Source organism: Camelus bactrianus, chromosome 4 (assembly GCF_048773025.1).
Source record: "Camelus bactrianus isolate YW-2024 breed Bactrian camel chromosome 4, ASM4877302v1, whole genome shotgun sequence".
NCBI classification, from domain to species: Eukaryota; Metazoa; Chordata; class Mammalia; order Artiodactyla; family Camelidae; genus Camelus; species Camelus bactrianus.
In genome coordinates this window covers 60,586,501-60,611,444 of record NC_133542.1, presented here as the reverse complement: position 1 = coordinate 60,611,444, position 24,944 = coordinate 60,586,501, and the positions used below count along the sequence as shown (strand labels likewise).

At 42.5% G+C, this 24,944-nt stretch overlaps 1 long non-coding RNA gene across 1 annotated transcript in view; it reads right to left on the bottom strand.

The window, feature by feature from the left end:
- Positions 1-24,655, bottom strand: part of LOC123617448 (uncharacterized) — an 88,324-nt gene extending 63,669 nt beyond the window's left edge. Inside the window, exons 1-3 of the long non-coding RNA XR_006725578.2 lie at positions 24,580-24,655; positions 12,305-12,420; positions 11,732-11,874 (exon numbers count right to left, since the gene is read on the bottom strand). This is a non-coding gene — a long non-coding RNA (uncharacterized LOC123617448). The remainder of the gene's footprint in view (positions 1-11,731; positions 11,875-12,304; positions 12,421-24,579) is intronic.
- Between the last annotated feature and the right edge of the window lie 289 nt (positions 24,656-24,944).

The window sequence follows — 24,944 nt, the reverse complement described above, 5'->3', positions numbered from 1 at the left end:
CCAAGACCTGAATCCACTTACTGGATTCCAAATCCCATGCTCTGGCCAAGCAACTACCCCGCCAGGGTCCCGTGGCGCTGCTGCCCAGGCTCAAGGTCAACCACTGACCCTGCTGCTGTGAGCTTGATGGCTGCAGGTGGGAGGCGCTGGGAGAGGCAGGCACTGATGCCCAGAGGCAAAGCGCCCACACAGCAGGGGTTCACCGCGCCGCCTGGGGAGAGATGCTCCCTGTGCCTCAGACTCACAGCGGCAGTGACCGGGTCCAAAGCGGTCACGCTGTGGCTGTCTTTCCATCCAAGAGGAGCGTGCCTCACACTTGTCATCTACTTTCAGGGCCTGAATGAAAAAAACTCTAGGCCAGGGTGAGTGGGATACTTAGTTCTTTGCCGCTTAGAAAAGAAACCACAGCCAAGCTTATATCTGCAGGGCACACATGCCCATTTATAAAACACATTCAGGGCTTGAAATCACAATGTTGAGGATGGGCAGAGTAGGCTGTGTGATTCCCGCTTACAAGAGGAGCAAACAGGAGCAGGGATGCTGAGAGACAGGACAGTGTGGCAGAAATAGCCGCGGGCCATGGAGCCAGGAATGCCCTCTCTAGCCCAATCTCTACCCCTGACTGGCCTCGACTCACCAGTCTCCCTATTCACCTTGGACCCTGACTTTGCAGGCTGTGGACTGAAGAGGGCAGAGTCTGCAGATGGACTCTTGAGGACTCTGACTCCCCAAACAACCCCATAGAGCAGACATCAAACCCACCAGGAGCACTGGCTGTGTGAGCAACTATAAACGTGTATAGCGTTCTGACACAGAGCCTAAGGGGTTGTTTGCTGCCACAGTTAGCCAGCCCTGGCCAATATGGTCCCATGCAGTCAAGACGGCTCTCTCCTCTGACTTCAGTCCAGCGGACTCAGCATCACTTATCCTTCCATCTGGTCCTTACCAAGCTGGACTTCACTGAATGCATGTTGTCTGGCTTCTGTGATATTGGTTCCTGCCTCCAGTTCTTGCCCCCATGCCCTTCTTCATTGCCCCTGAAATCAGTTAGACAGCAAAAGCCATATACCTCGCAGCTCTCCTCCCTGTCAGAGAGGAGCCTGCCCCATCAGATAACCCAAAGGCCAGATCAAAAGGCACCAGACCCACTCACAGGAGACCCAGTACTGTCTTGAGCTTGGCTTCTCATTCGCTGTGTCACTCTGAGCACATTTCCTCGGCTCCTTGGTCAAGCTTTCCCATTATTATGGGAATTATGGGGTTAGCCTCACTGATACAAAAGCATCCCGCTAACATTTTAAGATCCTAATATGTATACTCAAGGCTTGAGAGAGAAGGATGTAGGTTAATTAGTCAAAGCTGTGGGATAATTAATGAAGGTGATTTCCCCAGACTCTCAGGGAAAAAAAACCTCATTGAAGTGGAGAGAGCTGTAGAAGCTGATGTCCTGTTTATGAAGGCAAAGACCAGATCGGTCCCACATCAGCAGATTCCACTGTTGGAGAAGCAGCGGGAGGATGGACAGGCTGCAGGCTCTGGATCTGGACAGACCTGGGTTCAGATCTCTCCTTTACTCCAACTGACTGTGACGGCAGGAATTCACTTCACATTTCTAAGCCTCTGCTTTGTCACTTGTACAATGGTGTATCTCAGAAAGTTGTGGTAATTACATGAGATAATCGGAGTAAAACACCTTGTGAGCTGTGGCAGGGACTTCCCTGTACTCTCGTCATGCTAGGGTGAGGAAGGGAGCTGGTTTGGGAAAGCAGGGGGAGGGATGGAGCATTTCATTCATTCGTGTATCTATTCATTTATCTCCATGTTATGTGTCAGGCGCTGGCAATACAGAGATGAATAAAGCACAGCCCCCAACCTCAAGGAATTCAGCGACGAGGTGGAAAGACAGACACACACAGGTTACTGATCCCCTAGGGTGAGAACTACCTCCTACACGTACAAGAAAGCCAGCATTCCACTTGCAGAAGCACACCACAGAGACACAAACATGTGTGTCCAAGCGAACACGTACAGCAGTCCTCCCTTATGTGGGGGGATCCACTCCAAGACCCCCAGTGGATGCCTGACACCGCGGGTAGTACCAAACTCTATATATACCATGTTTCTCCAGCATCACTGCTCTCATTGTGGGGCCATTATTAAGTAAAATAAGGGTGACTTGAACACAAGCATGGAGACACCACAAAAGTCGATCTGATAACCAGGATGGCTGCTAAGTGACTAATGGGTAGGATACACTGGACAAAGGGGAAATGAAGCAGGACGGCGCAAGCTTCCAGCAGAATGGCCTGTAATTTAAAACTTATCAATTGTTTATTTCTAGAATTCTCCATTTAATATTTTTTTGGACCCATCAATGAACACAGGTGTCTGAAGCTGCAGAAGGCAAAACCACAGAAAGGAAAAGCACAGATAAAAGAGGACAACCAGACAGAGATATCCACTGAAATCCGGCTATAACTTTTTAAATTAGGAAAAAAAAAATAATGCCCATCAACAGGAGAGTAAATAAAATGTAGCAGACAGGTAACTAGAATCATTAATATGTAGTCTCATTAAGATTGAATGAAAAGTGCAGTTATCAAATTTATATATATATATATATATATATATATATATATATACACACACACACATACATACAGTTGTGTACCATCTGATTAGATTTTAAAACACACACAAAATACTTTGTATTTTTCATGGATGTGTATGTTCGTATATATAAAGGTATTTTTTAATGGACTAGAACATACAGCAAACTCATGAACCAGTCTGCTTCTGGGGAAGGTAGGAAGAAAATGGGTCTAGGGATAATGGTCAAAGGGGACAGTGATTTCATCTGCGATGTTTTACTCATGTCTGAAAAACTAAAAACAATATGACAAACCCTTAGCATTTGTTAATTTGGACGGTGGTAATGCGTCTGATACCACTCTTTATACCTGTCTGTACTTTTTTAATTTCTCAAAGTGAAAGTAATTAAAGCAAAGCAATGCATTGTACATAGGATGATGAAAGTGTCCTTCCCTCCATTAGCCTAACTTGACCTTGGAGTAGAAGTCAGAAGGCCACGGCCAGAGGGCAGAACTAAGGCTGGCAGGAGTTAGTCAGTGGTGGAGGAGGCTCATGGAGACTGTCGGTGAATCATGGTGACGCTGTCTGGGAGTCAGCATGAAACTTTGAAGAAATGAAGACCCAGTTTTCACCCCTGGATTCACCACTTACTAATATAATAAGGCCACAAATGTAATCACACATCAACCCTGAAATGTATTGCTTTCTCTAGTGAATTCAATTCCTCATGTACATAAAATGTGGACTTCAGATTTTATATAATACATATTTAGTTTGAGCCAGTAATTTAAGTAAACCCTCTAAGAACTTCTCAGTTTCTCTAAGAGAATAAGGTCCAATTTCTAAAATGAAGGTCACCTGCCACCCCCAATGCCTCTTCAAGACGATGCCTGGATGTGGTTTATGCACGCTTAGGATGGAAGGGCAACACTGGAGCCCTGAGGCACAAAGCCAGTTGGAGGTCGGTGTCAGAAATAACACCTTTGATCCACTTAATTGCAGGCTGACCTGCTAGTGCTTGCAACTGAAGTCTGCAACAAGTGAAGCCTGAGGTTTGCTGTGTTTCTCTCTCTCTCTCTGCTTTGGACAAAGTCTGGGCGCTCCCTGGCTCACTCAGCCTTGCCACCTCTAGATATTTCTGAAGTCTGGCTCCCCTCTCCTTCTTCCCTCTTTGTCTTCTTTCCATAAGAGCCTACGCTGGTGTGATGGTTAATTTTATGTGTCAATTTGGCTAAGCCATGGTACCCAGATATTTGATCAAGCATGTCCAGATTTTGCCGTGGAGATATTTTTTAAGTGAGATTAACATTTAAATCAGTAGACTACAGTAAAGTAGATTGCCATCCATAACGTATGTGGGCCTCATCTAATAATTTGAAGGCCTCAAGGAAGAGGGAGTTCTCTAACAGACTGCCTTCAGACTCAGGCTGCAACATCAACTCTTCCTTGGGTCTCCAGCCTGCTCACTGCCCTTTTTCCCTCTAAAAGGCCCTGTTTTCAAGGCCTTATTAGGGGAAGACAAGTACCTGTCATCTGAGATAATGAACTTGAAGGAGGTAGGAGACTACAAGGAAACCATAGTTAAAGGGGAGACGTTTAAATTTGCTATTACAAATTTTCATCGCCATTACACTATGTGATATTGAACAGGTCTTTTCACATCTCTGAGCTTCTATTAGTCTCACAAAGTTGCTCAACTAATCAAGATATTATTATTATCTTTAGTAGTAGTACTCATTTTTGGAGACTCCACCAAGCACCAGTCACAATGCAAAGTTTAACTGGGATCATGAGTGCTGGAGTTTGAGGTTTTGCAGAGGCAGGGTCCAGATGATGAAGTCAGCATTCAGGGTCCACAGTTAGAGTTGTAAAGGATAGACGTACACCAGGGAAGTGCTAGATGGCCAAGTCATGGCTGGTTTATAAGATCCAGGTGGAGGGCAGAGTTGAGACTAGCACGTGGTCAGCTGTGGTAGGACCAGTGATTTAGGGGCAGTGGGATCATAGCTGAGAAACAGAGAGTGATAATGACTACTTTTCCCATATCTTTTGTCCCAAATGAAGGGATCTAACTAAGTTTGTCTTTGATCCCCCAGAAAAATCTGTGCCAGAGTCAGCTTCATCTTCTGCCTTGCCAGGTAAGGAGTAAACGTTCTAGCAACTTCGCCCATGGAGTTCAAGAAGGATGGGAAATTCCCCTGGAAGCCCAGAATGAACTGGGGCCAAACTTGGGCTTTTTCTGAGCAAACATTTGAGAGAAACCAAAGTGATGATGATGTGGAAGAGCGACCGGGGCTGTCCCCTTACACAGAAGCAAGGTTGATGAAAACACAGGGATTAGTAGAGATGAATCATTGCCAGTCCTCTCCCTGAGAGCATTAGCTGCTGGCAACCCAGCAGATACCTGATCTCCGAAAGCGCTGACAAGTCACCCACCAGGCCTGGGAGTTAGAGAGATCGCTTCCGAAATTGGTGGGAGGAGAAAGCGGGAGCGGAGACACGGGGGCGTATCCCCCTTCCAGAAATCATGTTCCTCCTTTTGGTAAGATAAATTTCCTACTCTTTCAAAAGTGTGGGTGATTCTAGAATCTAGATGAATGGTGCCAGCAATCCCAACCTCCCGTCCCTCCAGTGTGGGTGGGAATTCATGCTCCTCTGTGACTTCTGCCCTTTGACAGCAAGGAGAAGCGTGCTTGGAGGCAAGGGGGGCAGCTGCTCTCATCTGGTTAATAATAGTGAGGACAAACTAAAAGTCTTTGGAGCTCCTCCTCAGACAGACTCTAGGGTGAACAGAGCTTTAAAAGAGGCAATATTCTGTTTGGTGTCTTAACTGTGATGATGGATACAGAAATCTACATTTGTGATAAAATGTATAGAACTAAATGCACACGTGCACAGAGATGGAGAGAATGAGAAAGAGAGAGACAGAGACAGAGACAGAAAAATGAGTACAAGTAAATTTGGGGAAATCTAAATAACACAGTGGATTGTATCAATCTCAACATCCTGGTAACAATATTCTATTATACTATACTTTTGTAAAATATTACCATTGAGGGAAACTGGGTAAAGGGTATGCAGAATCTCTTGGTATTATTTAAAAAAAAAAAGTTTATTGAGATACGATTCATGTAACATACCATTCACTCACGTGAAGTGTATGATGCAATAGCTTTTAGTATATTCAGAGCTGTGCATTCATTACCACAGCTTTAGAATATTTTAATTATCCAAAAAAAGAAACTCTGCATCTTTTACCTATTACTCCCCCAATCCCTCTATATCCCGAGCCCTAGGAAACTGCTAATCTACTTTCTGTCTCTATAGATTTGGATATTTCATATAACTGAAATCATATAACATAACTGAAATCATACAATAGGTGGTCCTTTGTGACTGGCTTCTTTCACTTAGCATTTATTGCAGCATGTATCAATATGTCATTTCTTTTTATTGATGAACACTACCCCATTGTATGGATATACCACATTTTATTACCTATTCATCATTTGATGGGCATTTGGATTGTTTCCACTTTTTGGCTATTATGGATAATGTTACTATGAATATTCATGTACAAGTTTTTGTGTGGACATATGTTTTCAATTCTCTTAAGTGTACACCTAGGAATGGAATTGCTAAATCATATTCTAACTCTACATTTAACCTTTTTACAAACTGCCAGACTGTTTTCCAAAAAGTTACACCATGTTACATTCCCACTAGCAGTGTGTGAAGGTTCCAATTCCTCCATTTTCTCACAAACACTTGTCATTTTCTCTCTTTTTTAATTGTAACATCCTACTGGGTGTGGAATGATATCTCATTGTGGTTTTAATTTGTATTTCTCTGATGGTTAATGAGGTCGCCCATCTTTTCATGTGCTTATTGGCCATTTGTGTATTTTCTTTAAAGAAATGTCTATTCAAATCTTTTGCCCCCTTTCAGAGTTCTTCATTTCATTATTATTGATTTCTGTATTATTTCTAACAATTGCATATGAATCTACAATTACCTCAATACAAATTTTAATTTTTTAGAAGAAAGAATATTTGGGGAAAATGGAAGGGTACTTGGGGGAAAAAAAGCAGCAAAGTTTCAACAAGGAGGATATACAGATGGCAGCCAAGCACGTAAAAGACATTCAACACCATTAGCCATAAGGGAAAAGTAAATCAAAACTACAGTGACATATAACTGCACATCTGTTACATTAGCCAAAATAAAAATTAATCAAAACCAAATGTTAATGAGGATGCAGATAAATGGGGTCATTCATACACTGCTGGTGAGAGATGTAAGAGTACAGCCACTCCAGAAAACAGTCTGGCAGTTTCTCGTAAAACAAACACGCAACTGCCCGACAATCCAGTAATCACATTCTCAGGCATTTATTCCAGAGAAATGAAGACTTATGTTCACACAAAAACCTGAGCAAGGTTGTTCACAGAAGCCTTATTTGTAATAGCTAAGAACTGGAAACAACCAAGATGACCTTCAACAGGTGAATGGACAAACCATGGAACACTTCTCAGAAGTAGGAGGAACAAACTATTGACACACTGAATGACGCGCATGAACCCCCAGAGAATTAAGCTGAATGAAAACAACAATTTCAAAATGTTACATACTGTGTAATGACATATAGGTAACATCTTTGCAGTAACAAAAGTATGTAAATGGAGAACAAATGAGTGGTTGGCAGGAGTCAGGAATGGGATGGGGTGTAGGAAACGGAGGTGGATGTGACTGCAAAAGGGCAGCACCAGGGGACAGATCCATGGAAATGCTCTGCATCTTGATTCCATCAGTGTCAGCACCCTGTTGTGATATGGTGAGACAATTTCACAAGATGTCCCCAATGGGGGAAAGTGATCATCAATCCAGTAATACACCCAGATCTCTTGGATCTCTCTGTATTATTTCTAACAGTAGTGAATCTACAATTATCTCAAAATAAAAGTTTAATTAAAAAAAGAGAAAGGCAGGCAAACAACCTAAATGTCCATCAACAGATGACTGGATAAAGAAGCTGTGGTATATTTATACAATGGAATACTACTCAGCCATAAAAAAGAATAAAATAATTCCATTTGCAGCAACATGGATGGACATAGAGATTGTCATTCTAAGTGAAGTAAGCCAGAAAGAGAAAGAAAAATAACATATATCACTTATATGTGGAATCTAAAAAAAAAAAAGACAAATGAACTTATTTATAAAACAGAAATAGACTCATAGACATAGAAAACAAACTTATAGTTACCAGGGGGGAAAGGGGATGGGAAGGGATAAATTGAGAGTTCGAGATTTGCAGACACTAATATATATATATATATATATGTATATATATATATATATATATATATATATATATATACATATATATATATATATATACACACACACACACACATATATATAAAATAGATAAACAACAGGTTTATACTGTATAGTACAGGTAACTATATTCAGTATACTGTAGTAACTTACGGTGAAAAGGAATATGAAAACAAATATATGTATGTTCATGTATGACTGAAGCATTATGCTGTACACCAGAAATTGATACAACATTGTAAACTGACTATACTTCAATAAAATATATATATACAAAAAAAGACAGAAAAGCAGTGCCTTCACAGATCTACTTACAGTTTTACCAATTATTAATTGTGTGATTTTGGACAAATTAACATTGTAAATTTTTCCACCTGTAAAATGGAGATAACGTCTACTCATGATGGTGGCCAGGATCAAATAAAAATAAAAATGAAAATAACACTTATAACTAACAAAGCATTACTGCTACTACTGCTATCACCACTATCACTAGAATAGTCTCTGTCCTCAATATGCATCCCTTAGTGGATGCCTAAGTACCAGAAATGTCCACTCATCATCATTTGCCTTCTCTGTTGATAACGTAGCCATGGTGAGAAAGGTACCAGACCACAGCAATTCATACTCAGGTGGGAGTGTTAGCGGTTGCTAACATGAAAGCATTCAGGTGCTCTGAAGGGCTCATGATTGGAAGGAAATAGGCCATGTTCTGGGCACTCGTCAAGGCCTCTCAGAAAGGACAGGCAGGAGAGAAGCCAAGCTGGAATTAGGTCACAAGTCTAATGGACTCTGAGGGCTTGAAAGCAGGGACTTGGGACATACCTGCCTGAATATAAATTTACTCTTAGCCTTGTGGCCTGGGGAAGACCACTTCTCCTCTCTGCCTGCCAAGCAGGAAGAACCACCCTCTCTTACAGCGCATGGTCTGAGGACCACCCACATGAGATACTTCCGTGTTTCCCAAACTCCAGTCACTCCTGTACTAGCACCTTCATTTCTACCAAACTCACCAGAATTGTCATTTATTTACTGTTTTTCTTCCATTAAATCAACCCTCCTCTTTACTTAAATAACTTTATTTGGTAAAGGAAACAGAAATAGATGCATGTTTGTTCATATTTTAACATCCTGAAAGCAGCATGCTTCTTATACTCAGTGGTGTATGATAGTTAATCAGTACAATTATTTTTCTTTCTTAATGGAATATATAATAATGATGTTTGTATAACCAGCAACATTTAGATTATATTATATATGCAATGTGACTTCTTTAAGTAGAAAATCAGGTTGCTTATTAAAAATAGAAGGAAACATTTAAATAAATAGATTTTATTAAATTACATTTTAATTGGATTTCCAATGTAATTAAATTTCAGCTAGAGTGTGCTGCCTGCAAATGTTAGCCTGAAGCCTGCTCCTGACCTATTTAAAATGGTAAATTTGGTGAACAAAGAGGGCTAGCAATGTCTTACTAGCACCAAACCGACAGGACATTTGTGATGCAATACAGTCTGTAACTCCATGTTGCTAACAGTTACGCTATGCAGCACCTAAAGTGCTCTCTATGAGCACCAAGTGTCTGCCTTTACAAAGCACTAGAGAGTCAAAGGTTACCAAACATCTTCTAATTCCTGATTTTTTAAATAAAAATATTTTTAAGTTATAAAATTTAAAAAAAAAGCACTAGGAAAAAAGCAGTGAGTACCCTAGCAGACAAGACCTGCATCACTGCTTCTGGGACTTGGAGGCAATACACTTATCATCCCTAGCAGAACAGGAAGTATAAGCGGTCCACACCGAGAGGCTACGTAGCAGTTGGAAATGTCAACTACAAGCACATCCACTGAAGTGGACAGAGTCTTAAAGTAAAATATTGAGTGAAGGAAGAAGAAACTGAGTAAGACATATAAGATGGCATCATACAGGTAAATCAAAAGCTTACACATTCACTGTAAACACTACACATTTAAAAAATATACACATATCTCTATGACGGAGCCGGGGGAGAGCAGGAGAGGGGACTGAGGGTGCAGGGAAGAAAATAAAACTAATAAACTAAAAATAAAACAAAAGAGGCTCTTTGGACCACCGCTGGTGCTACACCCCAAGGCAGAGTGTGCGAGGAACTCCACCGTCCATGTAAAAACACAGCTGGAAGCGTAAAGCTCCTACCAGCGTCACATGGGCGCACAGCCGGTGCTCAGTGAATGCCAACTGCTTGACTTTAGGGTCGTCCATAAAGACCATCTGGGGTGTCTTCAAGAATTCCAAGTGGTGCTGAGTTCCCAGCAGCTTTTTCTAGGCTGATGTCACACATCCTCCTAGCAGTCCCCTGGATTGGTCCCAAACCCCCGACTCCTATACACACACACACACCCTCACACACACACATCCTGGACTCCTCTAGTGCAGGATGATCCACCACTAATAATTCACACCCCCCAACACCGGGGAGCATCCAAAGCCAAGCTGACTCCCCTGAGACAGAGTTACAGACCCTAAGAGCTGATCCAGGTGGACGCTGCTTAGGGACTGAGTCCCACTATCACATTTTACAGACGGAAATTGAGACAGAGAGGGGCAGAGACTTGATGGAATCACACGACGAGTAAGAGGCAATTCCAAAACTAGAATGAGGTTATTTTCCTTCTGTACGTGCATACATCCTCCACTTCTCCACACAGTCTGAAATGCCCTTTATCTGACCTACCAGTATAAACCAGTGGCAAGGCTGCTGAGGTAGAATTTCCATCCTATATGGGGCAGATATTCATGTCTAGGGTGCTGCCCACCAGCCGCTGGGGGACTCAGATAGCAGGAGGCCAGGAAGTTACTACGGGGCCATGAGTACCCTAGCAGACTAGACAGAAATGATAACAGCCAATGGTGTCACTATTATCTCCTTCTTACAGATACTAAGAGACTCTGAAAGGCTAAGTAACTTGCCAAAATTATTCATAAAGCTAGGGAGAGGCTGAAAAGGGATTTCACAGAGTGTGTCTGTCTCTAAAGCCTTGGTTTCCTATCTCCTCCCCACCCCAGGCTGCTTCCTTAAGACCCTAAGAAGACAGAGGTGCTGTGGAGATTTAGAGAAGAAGGAGCTGAGGTCTGGAGAGAGGGGCAAATCAGATGCCATGCCTCCACACTCGACATGGGTCTTAAGTGAAGAATATGATTTGCACAGGTGGATAGGGGAGGCATTTCAGGTGGAGAGAATGGATGGCAGAGGCATCAGCACGGCGCATAACTGGTACACCAAGATGTGGCAGGACCAGAACCTCAGATGAGTGAAGCAGAGTAGAGACAGGTGGGTGTGAGGGACGGCTCCGTGCAGATGAAGGGAAGCGTGGGTCTGTAGGACGACGGCTCCGCGTGCACCCACGTGCACCACAGTGGACATTGCAGAGTCCAGTTCATGGAGGGATGTTAAGGTGGAGAATGGCTAGAGCAGTTCTCCATCCTCCCCGAGCCTCTATGGCTGAGAGAGGAAGGGGTCAAGAACACAGGTTTGGGGTCAAACTGACTTGAGTTTGAGTCCTAACCTTGCAATGAAATTAATCTTGGGCAAGAGGTTTATCCTTTTTGATAACACTTAGAATAGGCCTGGCACATAGTAAATATTCAATATGAGCTAACAATGATGATGATGGTAATGATGATGATGATTAAGAAAAAGGTAATGAGGACAAGAAAGAAGGAGGAGGAAGGAGAGGAGGGGGAGGAAGGGGAAGAGGTGAGAGTGGTAAGAATGTGTTGTGACACAGAGTGGGGGGTGGCTCCATAAACCAGGACTTACTGAAGAATAAGGTCTTATCAAGTCTGTCCAGCTGGTGGGATCCTGAGAAATGGTCTGGAGACATGGTCAGGAATCTCTCCAAGGACAAGAGTCTTGTCTTCTGCTTTGTCTGTTCTGTGATAGTCCCCAGCACCTTGATGCACCTATATACAACCACAGCAAAGGCACATGAGAAACCCCACATGCTAACCACCATGCTAGGCGCTAAGAAACCCTAAAATGAACCAGATCCCTCTAGGAGTTTGCAGTCTAGAGGGTGGGGTTGGGAAGAGGCACAGACATAGGGGCAACTGCCTGGAACAGAAACTCCTATCACCTGACTGCTAGGTAGAGCTTCCAGTGAAGAGCAGGGTGCTGAGGGCCGAGGGAGGGGAGGGGAGGAGGAGGTAGCGGGATGGGGAGGGGGGAGAAGGCACTAAGTAAAAGGCATCCAGGAAGAAAGAATAGAAGCTCTGTGAGTCTGGTTCACAGAATCTAAGAGAAGACTAAAAAAACCAAGTGTGAAAAAAACCCAGAAAGTGGGCAGTCCCAGGGTTCTAAGTAGCAGGAAATAACCAATAGTTCTGACCATACCTTGAAATGAATATACTCCAACTGTTTTTCCATCTTTATCTCTTTTGCTTGGGATTCCAAGTTCTGGAAGTCCATCTTTTGGTTTCAGGAAGGCAGGACATCAGGAACTTCTATCACTGAAGCAGGTTCATTTCCAGAAAGAAAGACAATCTGATTAGTGTTGCCCAAAGTGAGGAAAAGATACAGACGGCCAAGAAGAAGTAAATACTGACTACAGCCTGGGCAGACCCAGCTAGTTTACCACCCAGTCTCCTCTGATTTGGTTCAAAGAGGCAAAGTGCCCAGTTTAAAATCCTCTCGCCTCCTCCCGGACATTCTTGCAACTAGGAGTAGCGGTAAGATCCAGTTCTGGCCAATGAGATGTAGGCAGAATCCCATGGCTGGAACTCGTGGGTAACCTCTTTGAAAGGAAATACCCCCTTAGTCATTTGGTCCTTCCTTTCTTGGCACCTGAAACTAGCTGTGATGCCTATTGGAGCAGCAGCCAGGCATCCTGCCGCCTGTAACTGAAAGCAACAGTCAAGGGCTGCAGATGGGAGGGTGGAAGGAAGGAGTCTGGGTCCTGGATGACTCTGTAAAACTACTTACTTTATAATGGAGCTATAAAGAAAAAAAACTCAAGCAGTCTGACTCCAAAGCCCACATTACAGTTATAGTTTGGCCAGTGTTTGTGGTAGGGTTTAGGGGAGGGTGGTCTCCTTTCACTTGAGCTCAGCTCCCAAATGACTCTATGCAGGAAGCCTTGCAGACTAGCTCAGGATCCCCCCATAGTGTAGTGTGTGGCTCACCAGTCTTTTCCCCTGGGCAGTTACCACTATTATGGGTGCCGCTGTTTGTATGATGCCTGTGCCCATTACCAGATTCTGAGCTTTGCAAGGGCCCAGTTGATATCTGTATCCACACCCATATCCACACCTGCATCTATACCCACATCCATGTCTATATCCCTATCAATATTCACACATCTGTTATCTATTTATCCTTCTACCCAAAACCATTATGTCCCTCGTGCCCAGCACAGTGCCATGTATAGCATAAGTCCTCAAATTTTTGTTAAGTAAGTGAATGAATGAATGAAAGAATGAATGCACTGGATGAAAGCCATGAGTAGGAACCATATCTTCAGGCTCTGCCATCACTTTTATTTCTATTAAGAAGAAACATATGAATAAACACATTGGGGATTCCTTGCTTCTTTATAAGAGCACAGACACTTCTAAAGATTCAGGGGCTGACTATTCAATATACCGTCTTCCCAGGGACTTCCTTTGAGTATCACTTGGCTCCTTAGGGTGCACACAGATTTTAAGGGTATGTTTGTTTCCCTCTTTAAGAGCTTTGGTGGAGTAGAGGCTGGTCCCACCTGAAGCCTTGGGATCAGGTGGGTGTGACTGAGGTTCATGCTCTCTGACAATTTCCCTAACTGTCCCCTACCACTGTTCAATCCCTGGGGTTGGTGGCAGAAAGCAGCAAGCATTTCTGCAGCTCTGAACCAGTGCTGCCTGCATAATGTGCCCTGTCAAAGCCACATCAAAAGCTTGAGGTGGGTTGCCGGGTCTACACTGAAAGCCCTCGGGAGCCAAAGCTCAGGGAGGCTCGGGGTTCCTGAAGCAGTTGCTGGCTACCTGGGGGACCTGGTACTTTCCTGAAGAGAACGCATCATTCAGCTCTTCCTGTGCTTTTACTGTAAACTCTCAGTTTATTACGCACCTAAGAGGAAGGACAGGGGGAAGGAAAGAGAGAGACAGACAGAGACAGAGATGCAAGGGAGGTTTGATCTGAAAGAAGTGCAGCAAATAGCAACGGATTCTCACGCGTTGAGAGCCGTGAGCCACGAGCCCCCATGTGAGAAGTGAAGACTGAAGCCTGAAGAGGGCAAGAGATCACCCATGGACTAGGAGGCTGAGAGGGCAGGAAGGAAAATCCAGGCCTCATGATGCTTTGTCCTGTGCTCTTTCCCCACATCTGTCCGCCACTCCTCCTGACACCCCCCCTAGAAGGAGCAGAGGCAGCTCATGGAAGAGGTGCACTTAAGTGTCCTCCATTCTACCAGGTGCAGTCCCTGCATCAGGCATCTTAGAAAACACGGAAATGAAAAACACAAGGGCTCAGTCCTCACAGAGCCCCCAGTCCAGTTGCGGAGACAGATACACGCACAGCTCAAGTCAACGCCAGGCTGACTGGGATAAGGGTTAGAGGTGTACAGAGGAAGTATCGAGGGTCAGAATGGGAGAGATGCAGTGGGCCAGGCACCAATGAAGGGCTGCTGGTCTTCGGGGTGAGTATGTGTTCACTGGAGGAAGAAAGGTCACCGCAAGCAGAGGGACATGCACAGCAAAGGCCCCAAGTGGGGAAGTACGCAGTGTAATCCCAGTGAGTCACCCCTGTGATGAGGCTTAGCTTTTTTGCAGGGCACAGTTGCAGCAAACTCACTAGGAAGGTAATTCCAACCAGTCCTAAAACTCCCAAAGCCAGGAACCTGGCCTTGTTCATGTCTCAGTGCCCAGAACAGGGCTGGGCACAGAAGAACACTGAATGAATGTCATTGGGGTCTGTTTGTCAAAACTTTGGGCTTTAATGAAATGTAAAAGTGTGTTAACAACATTATCTCCTACTACCTGGAAGTTTGCGCAGAAGTCTCTCTTAAAGACCACCTACAAATAAGTACCTATCAAATACCCCGTGTCCTGAAGCATAGATATTGTATGTTAAGACTTGAGGACAGGTGGCCAACATGACCCCATCACTCACCTGGAGGCTTTAGGAAAGGGCTTGCAATTCATCCTTCCAGAGGATGAAGAGATCAAAGAACCGGGGCCTTTTTAGAAAAGGAATTTGCCAGGGTGCTCTGCTTTCCTTCACCCATCCCATCATAGAGGAGGGGAAGGGAATGCACTTTTCCCCCACCTCAAACCAAATGAAGGGTCCTTTCAGAAGCTACTCAGAGAGCTCCCCCTGGGGTGCCTGGAGTGTGATGATTTTGAACTCTCGTAGGGAAAGGAAAAACCTATCTACTGGATTCTTCAAATCTCAACTTATTCTATTCTTTGTATGTCTGAAATTGAACATAAATAGAACCATTCGGAACATATTTGCAACATGCTTTTTTCACTCATCAAAGTGATCTGGAGATTTATCCTTGAAGATGCATATAGAGTTAGCCATTTAGTTCTAACTGCTGTGTGGTCTGCCATCATGTTTTATTTATGCATTCCCTGCTTTATTTTCTTTCTAAAATACAAAAGGTATGCATGATCAACATAGAAAACTTGGAATATACAAGAGGGTTTTTTTTTTAAAGCCTATTACAGAGAGCAGTGATTTAGACGAATCAATCTAGAATCAATCTGTGGAAGTGCAGCGTGGAGGTTGGATCAGTGAGGCAGAGACAGGAGGCAAGGGGAGAGAAATCCTGGTCTGAGACAACAATAAACCAAGTCACACAAGTGATGACTGGGAGCCAGGCTTCAAAGCCCAATTTTTCTCAGACTGCGAACTCCAAGTTTTTTTTCCAGGATGTCACGTAATATATCAGCAATAAGGTGCCTATCAAGACATCAAACAGTGTATCTGTTGAATGGATGAATTTTAAAGTTATGATAGCCATTCTTCCATTTAGATATGGAAAAAGAAATCCTTCAGAAAAAAAATGCTTTCTGGGATCCCTGAGTTACTTAAACGTAGGTGATACTGAAGCACAAGGAGAGTCAGAACAGAATCTTGTATTATTGTATCAGAACTGTTACTTCCAGAGACCAACAGTATGCAAAGCAGCTCACTGAGAAGGAAGGGTCAGTTTACATGAGGAGTATAGGGTCTTCTGGGAGAAAGTGACAAGGACTCCATTGCTGCTCACTGAGATTCAATCAGTGGTTCATAAAAAGGCAACAGACACCAGAAATAAAATTACCTTTAGGAAAAGGAAACACAAACTAGCACATACATCTCAAGCCAACACAGGGAAAGCTGGTTCAGGTGCAGCACTCAGGCAGAGCGAAGCGAGGTGGGCAAAAATGCCTAGGCTTATGGATGTAACTGAAAAGGACAATTACTCTGGAGACCAAGGAAGATTTTCAGCCTGGACAAGGACCTGGACCAGCAAGCACATGATTCCAGAGAGGGAAACCAACTACAGGGCTCCGCAGGACTGAGCTACAACAGCGCCACCAAGTGGCAGAGAGAAGCAGGTGCTCAGAACCCAGCTTTCTCCCTAGGCTTGACATTAGAAAAGGACTGATCCCTCATTGAACTGAGTAAGCATCTAAGGTTCCTAGAAAATCAGAAGCGGGGGGAGTCTGAAAAAAGGAAATACTACATCTCCTTCTAGTGGGCATGTAGGTTTACAAGTAATAAATAAGTGTGACCCTTTTCATATCCTGAGCAGGTCACAGGGATTTTAGAAAAATCTTTTCCCCAAACTATCAAATTCTGTTTTCACATACTCTCCCCAGTTTGTATTTCAAAAGTCAAAAAAGTGGGAAATTATTTCCTAAAGTCATCCTCACCCCCTCATTCAAAAATAGCTTTAAAAATATAAGAATATTTAGTTATTTTTGTGAATTTCATGTATATCTCATTTGGTTAACACTGGATTATGACATTCTTGGATTATTTCATTCTTGGGATCAAAATATGGAGAGTGGTGGGGGAAAGAAGTGAAAGCATTTAGCTCTAGGAACTGCCTGATATTAATGTAATTCACTTTTATGATGATTTGTATACATGAGCATTTTGCATCATTATGCATAAATTCTGCTCATGTGGAAGAATTAAGATCAATAAACATTAAAGTTCTCATTTCAGAAGAAATGAGAACCTTCTTTTGCCCTCCGCCCTCTTGCCATCTGCAGTTGATATAAAAAATTTATAGTAGGAAACTAGTATTGCTGTAGTCCCACTCACGGGGTCAATCTACAAATCCCAAATGTCTTTCCTTGCTCAACAGAATAAGGCAGAATGGAGTTTATGCAGCTGAATGTGAATTCTTGCCCTCCCTTTGATAAGCTCTGTGACTTGGGGCAAATTACTTAAACTCTTGAAGCTTGTATTGGGTCACACAGACCTTATACTAGCATCAGCCCTGGGTATTAAATGAGATAGCATTTACTAGAAGATGGTGGGAACACAGTAAAAAATAGTGGATGCAGAAGATGCTGCACTTATCCATCTGTTCTTTCCTCATTCTCCTCATCCCTCTTACTCCACCCTGTAAAATCCAACTAGTGGATTATGTGCTAGGCGTGAAATACTAACGAGGGATGGTAAGCAGCTGTGGCAAGCATTCCTACCTGTTCTTCCTAGGCATGCTCTCAGCGGGCACACCTAGCACCCCCACAGCCCTGGTGGAACTAGGCTGCAAGCTGGGGGTGGGGGTGGGGTCTCCAGCCAGGACCCTGGTGCTATGCCAGGCCACGGTGCTTCAAATGTAAGATAAGGTGGAGATCCCCAAATGCTTATATCTCTGTCTCAAACAATCCCACAGAGTTAAATAGCCCTGGCATTCAAATTCGGTGTGGGCTGATTGTCTTAATCTATGTCAATAGCAATCAAGGAGACATCTGAAAAATTGAGAGGTAGTCTCACACCATGTATTTAAACTGTTTTCTAAACATGTATATAACCATTATCTCCTTTGGTCTTTAAAACAAACTCACGAGGTTCATGGGAAGGTACAGGTATCTCACCTTTGCAGGTGAAGAAACTGTAGTCAAAAAGTGAAGCATTTGCTCACGGTCACAGAATTAGTAAGAGGTACAGTGGAAGCCAAACCCAGAGCGGTCTTCTGTACAGTGACGCACTGGATCAAGGGTATCCTAGTTTCTACATCCATCCGTCCACGTGCCTGGGTCTCAGCACTATGATTTACTTTAGTGCCTGGTCATTGTATCCTGTCATATGCCCCACAGCTCAACCACCTCATCTCACTGCTAAGTGCATTTACTAGTAGCCAAGAGATTGCGAAAGAAATGCAAAGAGGAAAAAAGGGGAATCACAATCCTTTTCATTCATACTTCATATTAGTACTTGCTACAAATGATAGACTCCCAACTCCGTAGTAGATTCTGAAGCCAAGAGCCTGGCGCTGTCAGTATATGGTAGGAGAAAATTATATTATTTCATCTAAAATTCTAACAGTAATTACTTAATGAACAGGTAGACATCTTCACTAAGAAACAAATGTTAAATACAGAAAAGTTTAAAAATGAAATATTCCATAATTCCAATGTATATATATATGTGTGTGTGTGTTTGTTTATGTGTGTTTCTAAACTTTGCCTTTTTTCAATGCTCATGAAACTTGTGACCTTAACTCTATTCCACTTATACTCACACTCCTTGGGCAGGAGGATCATAAATCCTCCTGTCGCCTCCTTTCTACCTATAGAGTGCAGTGTGCATACACCATGACTAGGAATTTTATGTGGCCAAAGACGCAGAAAAGCTGCTGTTTCAAAACTTCCTCCTGATCTTTCTGTAAGCGTCATCAGGTCCTGCATTACGCCCCTCTTTGAAAGCAGTCAGGCTCTGAGGGATTGCCAGTTCCCCCAAAGATACCTCCTTCCACCAGGCAAAGCTGAGTTATTACTGGTCACACTGGGGAGGACACCACCTCGAGAGGGTTCTGGTGTGTCTCAGAAAAGGGAGGCAAGAGGTGACATTACTAAAGGATCCTGGGGTCTGGGGGTCTGGACTTGAGTGTTTCAGGCAGGTCTCTGTCTGAATAGTTTAGGACTGGAGGACACAGAAAGGCTGGCATCCTGAAGGGAGTGTCCGTGAGTAAATGGTTGTCTGATGAGTGAGAGGTTTCTCCAGATGAGCAATCTACTTTTCTAAGAAGGCTGATGTTTGCCCAGGTGAGCATTCAGTTGTCCTGAGAAGGATAAATGGCTTTTATGAGCTGCCTGAGGTTAAGAATGAAGTTATTTACTGGTCTACAGCTTTGGCTTCCTGGAACAGACGGTAAACCCATGTGAAGTCTCAGCTCCAAGTCCTGATCACTGAGCTCCAAAGTGCAGGCATCTCCATCATAACACTGGAAACCAGAGGATGAGCCAAGAGAGAAAAGACTGCTCTGCATGCTCACCAAGCCCTGCCCCCACGGGGGGAACGCTCCCATGGTGGGAGCCCACAGTGCACAGAGCCTGAGCTGTCTCAGAGAACTGACATCTGTGTTAATGTGAGGGTATGAAGATGTGTTCAGTGGTACGTGTGTGCATGTGTGTATGAAAGGCAGGGCGGGAAACCAAAAAGAATCCTCAATTTCCACCTCTCGCCGGCAAGAATAATTTAATAATCATCAAACTTGGACATCCACCAAACTGGAGGAAGGAGTGGGTGGTTTAGTTCCCAAAGCGATATTTAGCAATGTCTGGAGACATTTTTGGTCATCTCAACTGGGAGAACAGTGCCCCTGGCATCTGGTGAGGAGAGGACAGAGCTGCTGCCCACCATCTGACGAAGTACAGGACAGCCTTGCCCCCGCCTGCAACAAAGAATCAACCAGCCCAGGAGTGCTGAGGTTAAGAAACTCTGAACTTTAAAAAAATAAAGATTCACTCAGGACATATGAAGAAGGAAGGGAGAAGTGGGGACTAGAAGGAAGGCAAGGACAGGAAATACAAGGGGAGCCTCTGGGAAAGACTCAACTTAAAATGAGGGTTAGAACAATATCGTACATGTTGTTTGTGATCTTTCATGGCTCAACACTGTAGTGGAGCACTTCCCAACGTCATTAATATTCTTTGAAAACATGGGTTTTAGTGGTTTGATAATACCCTGACATAGGCCTGTACCGTAACTTTTTGACTATTTCCTTATTTTTTTTTTACAGCCAGAGTATTTTTAATTTTCTGGTGACGTCAATAATAGAGCAAGGAACATTTGAATAAACAGAACTTTGTGAACGTCAGACTGTAGTAGAGAATAACCTTTGTTTTGTTGGAGGTTTACAGGGACACCATGACCTGGCCCACGGGGATGGCTGCAAGAACAAAGAATGCCTGCAGCAAGATTACAACAATCAACCACGTCCCTTCCCTTGTTTTCCCTCCCCCTCCCTTATTTTTTGTATAAAAGGAGCCTGTATTCTGACTAGAGCAGGATGATTCTCCAAGACATTAGTCTGCCATCCTCTTGGTCTGCCAGCTTTCCGAATAAAGTCACTATTCCTTGCCCCAACACCTCGTCTCCCCATTTATTGGCCTGTCATGTGGCGAGCAGAACGAATTTGGACTCGGCAACAAGATCATCTCCTTAAATTCTTAAACGTAAAATTGTTACATGAACATACTTTATGTCTCTTGATACACTTTGTCAATTGGCTTCCCGAGAGATTCCTCAATATACACTTTCAAATACACACTTTCATCAGCAATGATAAAGAACTTTTCCCATCCTCTACGCTAAAGGCCCAGTCACTCCTAGAAGAGATATTTCTACCTGACCCCTCCCACTCCTTCTTCCAAAGAACATGTCTATTTACAGATATACCACTATGGATGTTTCAATCTCCCAGATTTCTCTCCTTTATGGAAATAGCTGGAAGCTGAGAAAGCAATCATCTCCCTAGTCATACTCTAGAATGTGACTATTTTAGTTTTAGTTTAATGCCAAGTGGTTTCATTAGAAAAGAAAAAAGACAAATTAATAAACATCAAATATACCACCTCCCCCACTTTCAAAGTGGGAAAAGTAAGAGATAGGACAAGACTGTTAGCATCACAGAGTCAGGGGAAAGTTGAAGCTACAATCCAAATCTTTTATTCTTAGTCCAGTGCTATTTCTACTGAGTCCAGTTTCCAAAAGACAAAAAAAATTTTTAAAAGATATTTCAATATGTGCCATTTCACAGGTAAGGACCTTGCACTCAGAGGAATTAAGCATCTCATTCTTGATACACAGCTGGTCAGTGGCAGATCTAGGTTCTAACCATTTCTACCTGACCTGGCTAGTTGGTATGGACACCTGGTTAGACCTTGGCTGATCCAGAAAGTAAATAGCCTATGGTCACTTATCCATAGGAAAACCTCAGGGGAAAAGATAATGTTCTTTTTCATATTCATGAAGACCAGAGTACAGTGTTAAATCTGCACTAACTAATTAGCAGAGCTCCTTCATAACAAAGTAACTAACATGCCCATACAACGGTTCTGTTGTTCTAGTAGGTACAATCTACAATTGTGTTGTCTTACAGGGCGGCCACCAGCACGTAGTTACTGGAAATGCAGCTAGTTCAAACTGAGATATGCTGTAAGTGTAAACTACAAATTAAATTTCAAATACTTGGTGTGAATACAGGAATGTAAAATATCTTATTAATAACTTTTTACAGTGATTACATGATGGGCTTAAATAAAATATATTATTAACATTAATTTCTCCTGTTTTCTTTTGCTTTCTCCATTGTGACTATTAGAAATTTTTAAATTTCTATGTGGTTCCTTTTATGTTCCTATGGGACATCCCTGGTCTAGGTGACTTGCTGATCAAGGCACCTTGACTGTCATGCAGTGAAGAGGGCCTTAAAGTTGGAGGCTGCTTTGATATCTGATCATCCAAATTGTAGGTAACATCCAGAATCCTAGACTGTTAGGTCTAGAAGGAATCCACGGCAGAGACTTCTGATCATTCTGGAATACCTACTCCTCAATCAGAGCAATGGAACTCTAGTTCTTAGCTGGCACTGTAGCCACTAAGAATAAAAACTATACTCCACACTTCACTAGGCGTGGCCACTTGACACAGTTTAACCAATGGGATTTGAGGCAAAATGTCACGTGCAGCTTCCGGGGTGTATATTTAATCATTAGGGGTGGTATCCTCTTGGCTCTTCATGCTTTCCTGCTTTCTGGAAAGACGAAACAATCCTGGGTCCTTCAGAATTTCTTGGAGTAGCAACACCTATATCCTATCTTGAGACCTCCACATGAGGAAAAAGGATATTTCTGTCCTATTTAAGTCAATGTTTCATAAAGAGGGGAGGATATAGCTCAGTGGCAGAGCACGTGCTTAGCATGCACAAGGTCCTGGGTTCAATCCCCAGTACTTTCATTTAAAAAAATAAAAATAAAAATATAAAATAAAATAAAATAAAATAAAATAAAACAAACAAACCTAATCCTCCCGAAAAAGCTTAATTAAAAAAAAAGTTTGGAAAGGACAGATTGGGATTTCAAAATGTAGAATAGATAAACAAGATTATATTGCATAGCACAGGGAAATATATACAAGATCTTATGGAAACTCACAGGGAAAAAAATGTGACAATGAAAATATATATGTTCATGTATAACTGAACAATTGTGCTCTTCACTGGAATTTGACACAACATTGTAAAATGATTATAACTCAATAAAAAAATGTTAAAAAGAAAAGATGATCAGTACATTTCTTAGCAGAAACCTTGTAGGCCAGAAGAGATTGAAATAGTATATTCAAAGTAATACAAAAAAAAAAAACAAAAAACTATGAAACAAGAATGCTATACCTGACAAAGCTGTACACCAAAAATAAAAGAGAAGAAAATACTTTTTTTAGATGAACAAAAGCTGAGGGAGTTCATTACCACTAGAACTGCTTTAACGAAATACTAAAGGGAGTGTTTAAAGTTGATAAACAGCAAAAAGAAAGCATAGTATGAAATCATAAAATTCACTGATAAAGGTAAATATACAGACAAGTACAGAATATTGCAGCATCAGTGTGTAGACTCCTTTTAATTTTAGTATAAAAGTTAAATGATGAAGAGTATATAGATTGTTACAATTATAAGATCCTTATGTAAGCCTCATGGTAATCACAAAGAAAAGATACATAAAAAAGCATATAAACTGAACTCCTTAATCAAATTAATAAAGTGGCTGAATGGAAAATAATATAACAAATAAAAGAGAGCAGGAGTGACATTACTTATATTAGGAAAAATAGAATGTATGTCAAAATCTATCAGAAGAGACAGAGAAGGACATTATAAAATGAAAGAAGATTCAGTCCAGGACAATCAACATTAGAGTACCTAAAAACACAAGGCAAACATTGATAGAGCTGAAGGGAGAAATGAACAACAACTACAAAAAAAGTTTCATACAACTAATTATCTTAATTAATACAGATGCTGAACACCATTTTTGTCTAACACTCCAATATTATGGGACAATTATATATCAGAGAAAGCTAGAAGGTACCCAAATTCACACAGCAATGTAGAATGAGAGCTGGGTCTTGAACTCAGGACATCTAACTGCTTACCCTTACTACCCATACATTGCACTCAGCTGGCTCAACCAATTACAGCCTATAAAAATACATTCCAGAAGACACATTGAATAAATGAACTATTCTCCTTTGGATCCTGGAGATAAGAATCTGCATTTGCTCATATAATTGGTGTTTTTAACTATTCCTTAAAAACCTCAGTGATTTGTATAAGCTACCCACGATGCAATAGCACAAAATAAACGTATCAAAGACATCTTGCTGGAGGCACCAAAACAGTAAACTACAATCCTGATGTCACTTGCTCCCTCCTGCCCTTTAAAATCCAGATAAAGTTGGCTCAAATCATTAAGTCCATGCTCCATGGAAAAGCAAAAATCTGTAAGATTTCTGCAGATTTCCAGGGAGGGATTGCATTCTGATGCCTCCAAAACTGGGTTCCTGATTCTGGAAGTGCTGTTTATTCCACATTGCTACAAACCAGACAAGAAATCTAAGCCTTCTTCAATTTCCACACACACATTCACACACATGTGAGTCACCTTGCACAAAGAGCTGGTAAGTATAATATACTTACTCGAAGATTTGCATAGGTGATAGGAAAGGGGTTACATACCAACAACTTCAAATTGAACATTAGAGATCTCCTTGGTGAAACTCTCCTTTGACCAACCTGCCACAGGGGAATTCCCATGGAATGTTTTTCCCAGGGTCACCTCTAGGCCATAGGCGCACCCCCTCCATGTGCTCACAGACCAAGGGACTTGGAGAGCGAAGTACTGGTTTCCTTGCAGTCCCAATCTGCCCCGTCAGCCAGTCAACTCGTGCAATGGAAACCTTCACAACGTGCATATGATGGCTCTGGCTTTACCTCACGGAGTCCTCATAGACCATCTCTCTGGTCCCTCCTCCCCTCACTCCCTTACCAGCCCTGGATTGCTCCTCTTCCTCACTGACACAGAGATACAAACACATCTCTAAATCCCTCTTATGTTCCCAAATTGAACAGCTTAGCCAGTTTTCCTTTTGCTTCAGCTCTTACCACTCACTTGGGGTCTTACCTGCCACTCAGAGTGACTTGACATGTGAGCTTTCCAAACAGGAACGATTCCTTCATTGGTGAATTCTGGTACCAGCTATTAAGATAATAAAAAGTTTACTAAGTTAGGAAGCAAAAATATATAGTAACTCCAAGTCATTTCTTTCACAGAAGGAGATACACAAATATATCTCCCTGAAAAGCTGGGCCAGGAACATTCTTGGGGTGGAAGGGATCAGAAAGTCCTGTCAAATGGCCCATCCAGTAGTTGTCTCTCTTTATCTACTTCCAAAAAGGGGATAACCAGCCTCTGCCTGATGGAGAGTCATTCCTTCCCAAGGCACTACTGACCCACTGAACCTGCCATCACTGGACCTAGTTCCATCA